Here is a 10,311-nt window from a genome sequence, read left to right as displayed (position 1 = left end):
CCTACTATCTCTGATTGGAACTAAATTGCATCCCTTTGCTATTGCTGCACCAGAGTCCTAGGGCTCCCTTCCTAATAATGCCATGATAGATAGATTGCACCTGTTAAAAAAGGTAGCTCACCACCACTACCTCAAGGGAAATTTTGAATGGGTAACAAATGCTGGTCACCAACAATCCTTATATCCCATGAAGGAATTTTAGAATATTATAAGAACATAAAACATAGGAGCAGAAATTAGACCATTCAGCCCATTGAGTCTGCTCTGCCATTCAATCATGGCTATTAAGTTTCTCAAACTCATTCTCCCACCTTCTCCCTATAACCTCTGATTCCCTTAACAATCAAAAACCTCTCTATCTCTTTCTTAAATATCCTCAATGACCTGGCATCCACAGCCTTCTGTAGCATGGATTCACCACTCTTTGGCTGAAGAAGTTCCTCCTCATCTTCATTCTAAAGGGTCTTCCCTTTACTCTAAGACTGTGCCACTGGGCCTTCATCTTCCCTGCTCATGGAAACATCTTCCCAATGTCCACTCTATCCAGGCTTTTAAGTTTCAATTAGATCCCCCCTCATCCTTCTCAACTCCATCAAGTATAGACCTAGAGTCCTCAAAAATTAAGCTTTTCATTCCTGGGATCATTCTCGTGAACCTCTTTTGGACCCGCTCCAGGGCCGGTACATCCTTCCTGAGGTATGGGGCCCAGAATTGCTCACAATACTCTAAATGTGGTCTGACTAGAGCCTTATAAAGCCTCAGAAGTACATCCCTGCTTTTATATTCTCGTCGTCTCAAAATAAATGTCAACATTGCATTTGCCTTCCTAACTATCAACTCGACTTGCAAATTAAGTTTAAGGGAATCCTGGACTAGGACTCCCAAGTTGCTTTGCACTTTAGATTTCTAAATTTTCTCCCCATTTAGAAAATAGTCTATGTCTCTATTCTTGATGCATGACCTCACACTTTCCCACGTTGTATTCCATCTGCCACTTCTTTACTCATTCTCTTAACCTGTCTAAATCCTTCTGCAGCCTCCCTGCCTCCTCAGTACTACCTGTCTTTGTATCATCTGTAAACTTAGCTAGAATGCCCTCAGTTCCTTCTTCCAGATCATTCATGCATAAAGTGAAAAGTTGTGGTCCCATTACTGATCCTTGCGGAACTCCAGTAGTCACCAGCTGCCATCCTGACAAGGACCCTTTTATCCCCACTCTCTGCTTTCTGCCTGACAACCAATCTTCTATCCATGCTAGCACCTTGCCTCTAACACTTATCTTACACAACAGCCTCCTGTGCGGCACCTTGTAAAAGGCCTTCTGGAAGTCCAAGTAGATACCATCTATTGGCTCTTCTTTGTCTAACCTGCTTGTTACTTCCACAAATAATTCCAACAGGTTTGTCAGGCATGACCTCCCCTTGACAAAACCATGCTGACTTCACCCTGTTTTACCATGCACTTCCAAGTATTTAGAAATCTCATCCTTCACAATGGACTCCAAAATTTTAGCAACGACCAAGGTCAGGCGAATCGGCCGATAATTTCCTGTCTTTTATTGCACTCCCTTTTTAAACAGAGGGGTTACTTTTGCGATTTTCCAAGTCCTCTGGGACCCCCCCTGACTCCAGCGATTCCAGAAAGATCAGCACTACCACTTTCACTTTCTCTTCAGCCATCTCCTTTAGAACTGTGGGGTGTAGTCCATCTGTTCCAGGTGATTATCCACCTTTAGTCCTTTTAGTTTTTCTAGCACCTTCTCCTTGGTGGTGGCCACCATATTCACCTCTGCGACCACCCCCCAACCCCCCCTCCAATGACTGTCTTGAATTTTTGGGATGTTACTCAAGTCCGCCACCATGAAGACTGTTGCAAAGTACTTATTCAGTTCCTCTGCAATTTCTTTGTTCCCCATTACTACTTCTCCAGCGTCATTTTCCAATTGCCCAATGTCTACCTTGGCCCCTCTGTTACCCTTTATATATCTAAAGAAACCCTTGCAGTCTTCTTTTCTATTACTGGCTAGTTTAGCCTCATATTTAATCTTCTCCCTCCTTATTTCTTTTTTCGTTGTCCTCTGTCTTTGTAAGCTTCCCGATCCCCTGGCTTCCCACTGCCCTTCACCGCATTTTATGCTTTCTCTTTTGCTTTTATGCTGTCCCTGACTTCCCTAGTCAGCCATGGTTGCATCATCCACCCTTTAGTATGTTTCTTTTTCTTCGGGTTGAATTTTGCTGCGTCTCCTGAATTACTCTCAGAAACTCCTGACATTGCTGTTCCACTGTCTTTTCTGCCAGGCTCCTGTCCCAGTCAATTCTGGCCAGCTCCTCCCTGATTTCTCTGTAGTTGCTTCTGTATGATCTCTGTAGAGACGAATAATTTTTTTTAATGAACTTGAACTTCCAATTAAACATGTCAATGTTTCTCATTTCAAAACTTTTCCTGTAATGAATGATTGAAGCACTTTTGACTAAATATTGAAATAAAAACAAACCACTGAAGAAAATCAGTAAGTTAGGTAGTACATGCACAGAAAGAAGCAGGGTTAGTGTTTAGAGTCCAAATTACTCTTTGGATTAGTTCTAAATTAGAGTCATATTGGATTCAAAAAGATCACTTTGTTTCTCCCTCCATTGATGCTGAGTTTGTCCAGCATTTTCTGTCTTTATTTGTGACTAGACACTGTTTTCTTTGTGGAGTCAACTATACCTGAGCTTTAGAGAGGGCCATTCTCCTTTATACTTGGAACTGATCAGACTGTCCACAGGATCACAGTCTTTATAGCAAACAGTCCACAGTTGCTCCCAGCTTGCACTGGGTTCCCGTTTCCATTCTTTTATTATCTTTTATGGTAAATATCTTGCATCTTCTCAGTAAAATAACCAAGTTGTCTTTTGATCTCTAACAATCAATCAGTCCCAGCTTACTATGGGATAGAATGCAGAACACATTACATAACCTTACTTCATTCACTCGAAGTTTCAAGTTACAGCCCCAAAATACACTTACAACCTCATTTGTATCAAGATGCGTAAAGACGATGGATTGAAGGGGAGCAAAACTGTTAATCCAGATTAGTTTTGGTGAATGACTTTGTCCTGTGCTGTATATTTGCATGCGATTCTATGTGATTCTCCTTTTCGATTGTCACAATTAGTCACCAATAATCCCAAATGCAAATTCAGCGGTAAACTATAACATTGGATTAGACAGCATTATTTATCATGTAGAATCTACTGTTGTAACTTTCTCATTGTGAGGACAGTATTTATACCATTTGTATTGAGGAGAGATAAATTATGAGGCCTGAAGTGAATATTATTAACTTCATTCCAGTAAACTGATCCTCTCAATTTTTCAATTAACAACAAATGAGGCAGCATGGATAGAAGTGAGCTTGTTATTTTCTCTACACTTTGTGAGACTGCATCATTTTAATTTCCTGTCTGCTCAGCCTCCCTTTGTTTGTTGTTTCAAGAAATGTATAACATTTAACTTCTCCAATAGTAGTGCAATGTAATGGCTTTGTAATTTCTCTATAATATTTGTTCATCCTCAGTGATAGTACTCATATGCAAAATGAATGCTCTTACTGTAAATGTTCCTATTTTCTGATTTTTTTTATCCTCTATTTTCATTTGACCTGTACATTTTTTTTTCATTGTGGCATAAATATTTGTGTCAATATTCCATGTAATTTCCCATTTATTTTCATTCCAATTCACTCCTTTCTGTCTGCTCCTTTTTGTCTGTCCCATACATTTAGGATGTTTTTCATTCTGTATGTGAAGCACTGAATTTCTTTGTTTTTGCCATCAGCAATCACTCCCGGAGAATGACTGTCCATGTAGAAAATTGCATGTCACTGGTCAAGGTCACATGGTTGATGAGCCCAATCCTGAGCTGGTACTTTGACTAGACTCTGGGCAGGTGCTTCTGGGACATGAAATTAGTTCTTGACCTTGAAATCACTGCATTCCTTTCTCCGGTTCCTTTTCCGATATTTCCGATTGCCAACGGGTGCTTACAAAGAATTGTACCTCTTCATGTGGAAGCTTACTCCAAGTCAGTTTCTGCTGAATTAGGGTCTCCCGTGTGCTGATGTTACGTTTCTTGAGGGAAGCCTTCTTTTGTCCCCCTCTTGCCTTTGGAATGCCTTCCTTGAGCTGGGTGAAGAAGATTTGCTTTGGCCATCAGAACTCAGGCATCCTAACCACTTAGTTGGTCCAACAGATGATTATGGCATCAACGTTGGTGTGATTGGCTGTATCAAGGATGCTGATGTTAGTACATCTGTCCTCCCAGCTGATGCAGAAGAGGATTTCCCTGCTGATCTTAATGGAGGAATCGACTCAGGACATTTCCTGTCCTCTAAGTGAAGTACTCAATTTCTTTGTCCTACTCTCCGAGTCACAGACCATGTTGATACTTTTCATTGCAGAGCGTTAAACATCAAAATAAATTGCTGTAAAGATGCTATATCAATTTCTGTAATGTAATTTATACGTTCATTAGTCTGAGAACCTGTTGCCCTACAGTCTAACAGTTCAACTTCACTCATGATATAATTCTGCAATAATTTCTTTGTGCCTAACAGTCAAAATCGAAGAGACAAATCCTACAATCCTAAATGCATGAACCAACCTAGGATAAATTACCTCGGGCAAAGTTCTTTTCCTTGTGTTGAAATCTCTCTCTGACTTATCCCTCCCTATATCTCCATTATCCTTTAGCCCTACAATCCACTGGAAATAGTATGATTCTCTAATCCCAAACTTTTGTTGATCTTTTACTTTCTTTGCTCCACTGTTGGCACCTATGTTCACCTGCACAGGGATTTCCTTTCTAAAGTTCTCTGCTTTTCCATGCTTTAAGGCAGTCCTTAAAAAAGGAAATGGTGGCAGTAGGCAGCTTATGGGCTTCTGTGCCAGGGCTTGTGCTTTTTGTCTGCATTTTTTATTTCCTTCTTCCCCTTCTTTTTTTCTCAAACTTGCCTGATAAAGAGAGCTCTTCGGCAGGAGGTGGCTTTGATGGGCCCCGTAGCCGCAGCGGCATCTTCAGAGTCAGCGCGGCTACAGTGTTGGTCTGTCGGCCTGTGAAGCCTGGAGCAGGACACTCGCTTCCACATGGCTTCTGGCGATGGCATGGCATGGGCTGGGAAGCCTGGAGTGGGATTCTGGCAGGAGCATGGCATAGGCTGGGGAGCCTGGAACGGGAGTCTGGCAGCGGCATCCAATAGCAGCAGAGAAGGAAAAATTGGAATCACTTTAAGTATCTTTATTTTTATCTTATTCTAAGTTAAAGTGAATGGTGTCTATGTATGGTGACAGTACGCTTCATTGTATTTTATATTGAATGCACATGACAATAAATGGATATTCTGTATCTTTGACCAAGCTTTTGTCATCCATCCTCTTCTCTCCTTTGGTTTGGTGTCAATTTTTGTCTGAATAATCCCTTGCTATGTTTTAGTTTGTTAAAGATGCTATATAAATGCAAATTGCTTTTGTTTTCTTGTTAGTAGTTGATACACAGGAATTCCACGACATTCAATGTCAGTTTGCAAGACAGATGATATAAGGAACACTTTTCTAATCAGTCAGCTATTAGACATATTTATTCATGAATAGAATTATTCAGAGAAGTGAGCAGTGAAATTGAGATAATTGAATTTGTCCCAAAAAACTGCAGTCTTGATCCAGTCTATGAAGCTGTGAGATCTTCACTAAATCTCATTGATAAAGACAAATGTGTTTAAGAGACAGAATTGGGTGACTATGTACCAGTGAAATCCAACATTTGCAAAAATTAAACAGACAATATGATTACTGAGTTGCTTTTTGTCTCCATGCCTCATGACCATATAAAACCAAAAAGAGTGTAACAGTTAGCAGTTCTATGACATTTATGTTCAAGGCTCCCTTTTCTTCTTCTGTCAGTGAGTCCATCTGGATGTGATTTACAAAGGAAAAGAAACACTATTACACAACAGTCCAACAGGTTAACAAGCTTACAGCAGATATCAGTCATTCAGATGATAATGAGAAAGTGTTTTAATGGGACATTGCCACTTCACAGAATAGCAATTAAGTATTACCATATTTAACATTCGATGTCCCTTTAAAGGTTGCTTCAGAATTGAGCCTTCGTAACCAGTTTGAGTGATTTTTGAATGAAAGTTTAATCTAATCTTTAATGTGGCATTTTAAAAGACTGGGCCCTCTCTGATCAGCCATAATGGGACAGTTCTGTTCATATATTTATACTTCTGACCTAACATTTTCATGCTGCTGGCTTTACAAAGAATTTGCAGTTCAGAAACTGACCAACCAGATCAGTAGGTCTATGCCTATGTTGATACTTCACCTGAACATCCTCCCATGCTACTTCATCTAATGCTTAATGGAATCTCTTTTCCTTTCTAACCTCAATGGAAGCTGTGTTGTTCTCAATCTCACCCCTCATTTGAGGCATGGTGATCCTCAGATTAAGCTCATCACCGGTCATGTTGTATTTCATGGGATATGAGCATCATTGGCTGGACCAGAATTTGTTATCCATCTCTACTTGCCACTTGAATTGAGTGGCTTGCCAGGGTCATTTCAGAGGACAGTTATGAGTCATCCATATTATTGTGAATCTGGTGTGATACATAGACCAAACCAGATAAGGGTGGCAGATTTCCTTTCCTAAATGAGACTAGTGAACCAGATGGGTCATTTCAATAATCAACAATGGATACATGGTCACCCTGTGGCAAGTTTCATTGTTCTAGATTTTCAATTGTTAAAATTTCACCATCTGCCATGATGGAAGTCAAACCAAAATCACCAGAGCATTCGCCTGGGTCACTGGATCACTAGTTCAGCAACACTACTACAATGCCACCATCTCCCTCAGGCAGAGTGTATATTTTCCTATATTTAGAGAGGATGGAGTCAGGAAGCTTCCTGAGCAACAGCTTATCCAGCATAGGGAGTTTGGAATGCCATATAACATGTGGTACTGTTAGAGATGATGTCTTTTAGCTAGGATATTGAACCAGGACTACATCTATCTTCTTAGAGTTAGCAAAGGAATGGATGAGGGTTTAGACAGTAAATGAGTCAGGGACAAGAGATAGTCATGGGAGGTTGTGCAGGAGGGAATAAGTAGCCTATGATATCACAGACTAGAGGTCATAAATTCATTTCAAGGTCTAGTATCACATCATCACAGCAAGCATTCTGACAGTTGCCATTTAGAGTGATGGGATTGGTGAAGAGGAAACTGAGTTTGTGTCAGGGTGAATACAATGTCTTTATTTGTCCTAATATTTAGTGGAAATTATTACTGCTTATCAAGCACTGGATGTCAAACAGGTGGTTTGACAATTCAGAGACGATAAATGATCCCTTGCCACTATCTTGAAGATGAGTAGAAGAGTTCTCCCTCATGTCCTAGCCAATATTTGTCCTTCAATCACCATCACTCAAGAACAAATAGCTGGCCATTATCACATTTCTGTTTCAAGCATCTTACTTTGCAGAAATTTGCTAATATTACTTACGTTGCATCTTTGTCTATACCTCAAAAAAATCTTCATTGCCTGTAACTTTTGGACATGGATCAAGAAAAGTACAATGTAAATAAGAGGTTTTCTTTTATTCCTTTTTAAAAGCCACAGCAGAATGTATTGCCAGAGGGAGATGAATAGTATCTCATCCACTTCATAACTCTGAGAGGTTGCAGCATTTCAGCTGCAGTGATGAAAGGAAACTGATTCTTGATTTGACTCAGAAAATGCAGTGAATGTACATGAGATTGCTAAAAATACGCAATAGGTCATTCAGCACCTGAGAAAATGGAAACTGGTTCATTGGGTATTTTGGATGCGATCTGCTGTAATTTTTGAGCATTTTCTGTTGTTGCAGATTTCTAACAAACTTTTTTGTTGTTTTTTATCATTTGTATTCCATGATTTTCCCCAGTTCTGACTTGTAACTTTTGTACTGAAGATTCTCATACCGCCAGGATTGTCCAGCATGCCTGAAAGAAATTAACAGAGAAACTAAAAGTTCAAAAAGAAATTGCTCCAAGCATAGTGGCAGAAATTGAATTTGCCACTCTCTTATTCCATCCGTTTTGAATGAATAACAACTCATTTTTAAATCAAGAACAAGTCAACATTTCAAACACTAAGGAGTTGCATTGGCAGTGGCTTTCCTCTAATTGGCACTCATTTCATATCCAGTATTTGCTTTGTTTCATGCGTTTGGAACTCGCTTTCAAACATGCTCTTAACAAAGAAATGCGAGCCCAATATTTTTGCTGTGTCATCCACGTTCTGTCTTGACCTACTTTAAAATTCTTAAGTTTTGCACTCACTTTGTCTCATATAGGTATCACCACCTCAACAGTATTGTTGTGAAGAATCTTGGATGTCTTTAAAGGATGCTTGTGAGCTCTATTTTGCAGCCAACAGTAATAGCAGGCTATCGAAATGGAGAACTGTAATAATGAGTTACAATGTTACTGAACATCAGTTATGTCTGGTTTTCAGCAACAAGTCCATATTAGGATATTAATGGGGTCATAATTGTTCTCTCGTAACTGAAGCTGGTCTGCTTCAATGACTGATATTTCCTCTATTGCATCTTCTTAAGATCTTCTGCTACATGCTTTATCTGCTTGTATCAGTCCATAGCACCAAACTGACTTCAGGGTGAATGTCTATTGTCAATAACTTAACGGCAAATCCCATCCATGTGTAGTTCCATTTTGAATTCTAAATTTAAAAGGACAAATCAGCATTAAGTTAGCATTCATCTAATACTACCTTGCAAGTTTCGTTTCCCAGTTTGTCTGCAATCCTTTCTGTGGCTGATGTTTGCACTTTCTAACATGGTCCTTTTTGAGAAAGAAATAAGCTCCAGGAAAGCCAAATTAGCTTGTTAATCTTTAATCCAAATGAACTTTGTTTTTGTTTTCCTACATTTCAAATTCAAAGAGGCAAATGGCAATGGATATAAATGTGGGTCTTGCCCAACAGCTGCAAAGCCAGTGAGACACCTACACCACATCTTCAGGAAAAGACCCAGTAAATATTCAGCCATCCAGACAGTTCTCAGGCTAATGGCAGGGCTTCAAACAGAATCAGATCCGCCAGGGTGGAAATCCATCTTGACAGGAGCTGCTGGACAACCAGAAGCCATTACTTCCTTCACTCAACATTATATACAGAAGGACGAAGGTGGATAATTTGTTGGGGTTGGGGGAAGGGTTTTCAGAGTTGGGGAAATGGAATAATGTAGGTTAGAAGCAGGAAGGAGGATTTGCTCTCACTGACACTCCCTTGTCCGATGTCCATGCTCTCATTCACACATTAACCGTCTTTGGTTGAGCACCATGCCTTTTGCCTCCAGGAAGAACACTTGGCTGCAGACACACTTGCAACTGGATTAATCCCAGGAGTGATGGCTGAGGCCCTTAAATGGTCCTTAATTGTCTGCTTCAGGCCTCAGTTAACTACAGGGCTAGAAGGTCACTAAAGGACCTTCCCACCCAGAAATTAATTCCAGTGTCGGCAGGGAGGCAGAAGGAATCGGATACGGTCCTCCTCGATCATGAAATTCGCTTCCCTACCTCTTACCTCACTTCCTCATGCACTGGAAGATATTGCCAAAGAATACAGACACAGAAACGATTCTCATGTATTCACACACAGCTGAAGGTACATAGTAATACATATGCAAGTAGATGAGCAGACATATTAGACAGTTGCTGTGAAGAAGTTAGAAAAGGCATTTAAGACCAGCAATGGTTACACAATTTGCCAATCTATTTTGAGCTTGCGAAGCTGTAATCTATTTTTCTAGCCATGACATTCATCAAATAGGTCACATCTTCAAATCAGAAAGAATCATCATCATTCCTAATGGGTTATAGTTAACTGGTCTGCATCTCTGCACTTCAAGGGGCCCATGACCCTCCCTTTCATTTGCAAGTTTGGATAGACTGTTGGACACAGTTGGATAAAACTCATTAAGTTACGGTTAAGCAAGTTAATAAACAATTTGAGTGGGACAAAATACACGAGAAGTAATCTTGTCAATATGTACAAATGAGTCTCATGCAGAAGCCTGTGTATGCTGATTTTTCAGCTCAACAATTTTAACCAAATAAGTACTTCTTTGTTTTGCAGTAATAGCGTTTGAACATTTGAGTGAGCATATAGCTTTATTTTTCAATGAATACAGCTGCACCTCAGAACTGGTATAAAATCATATGTTCTACTGAAACTATAAATTTAGTCAACAAAACCTTCTATTA

The 10,311-nt window shown here is 39.9% G+C and overlaps 1 long non-coding RNA gene across 1 annotated transcript; it reads right to left on the bottom strand.

Moving 5' to 3' along the window:
- Positions 1-5,758: 5,758 nt before the first annotated feature.
- LOC125484493 lies at positions 5,759-8,896 on the bottom strand. Its single transcript, XR_007263331.1, has 3 exons — positions 8,819-8,896; positions 7,550-8,028; positions 5,759-5,948 (listed from the first exon to the last, which is right to left on the bottom strand). It is a non-coding gene; the product is annotated as an uncharacterized LOC125484493 (long non-coding RNA).
- Between the last annotated feature and the right edge of the window lie 1,415 nt (positions 8,897-10,311).

Source organism: Rhincodon typus, chromosome 12, assembly GCF_021869965.1.
Source record: "Rhincodon typus isolate 14 chromosome 12, sRhiTyp1.1, whole genome shotgun sequence".
NCBI classification, from domain to species: domain Eukaryota; kingdom Metazoa; phylum Chordata; class Chondrichthyes; order Orectolobiformes; family Rhincodontidae; genus Rhincodon; species Rhincodon typus.
The sequence above is the reverse complement of the archived record's forward strand: the minus strand, read 5'-3'. Positions and strand labels throughout refer to the sequence as shown.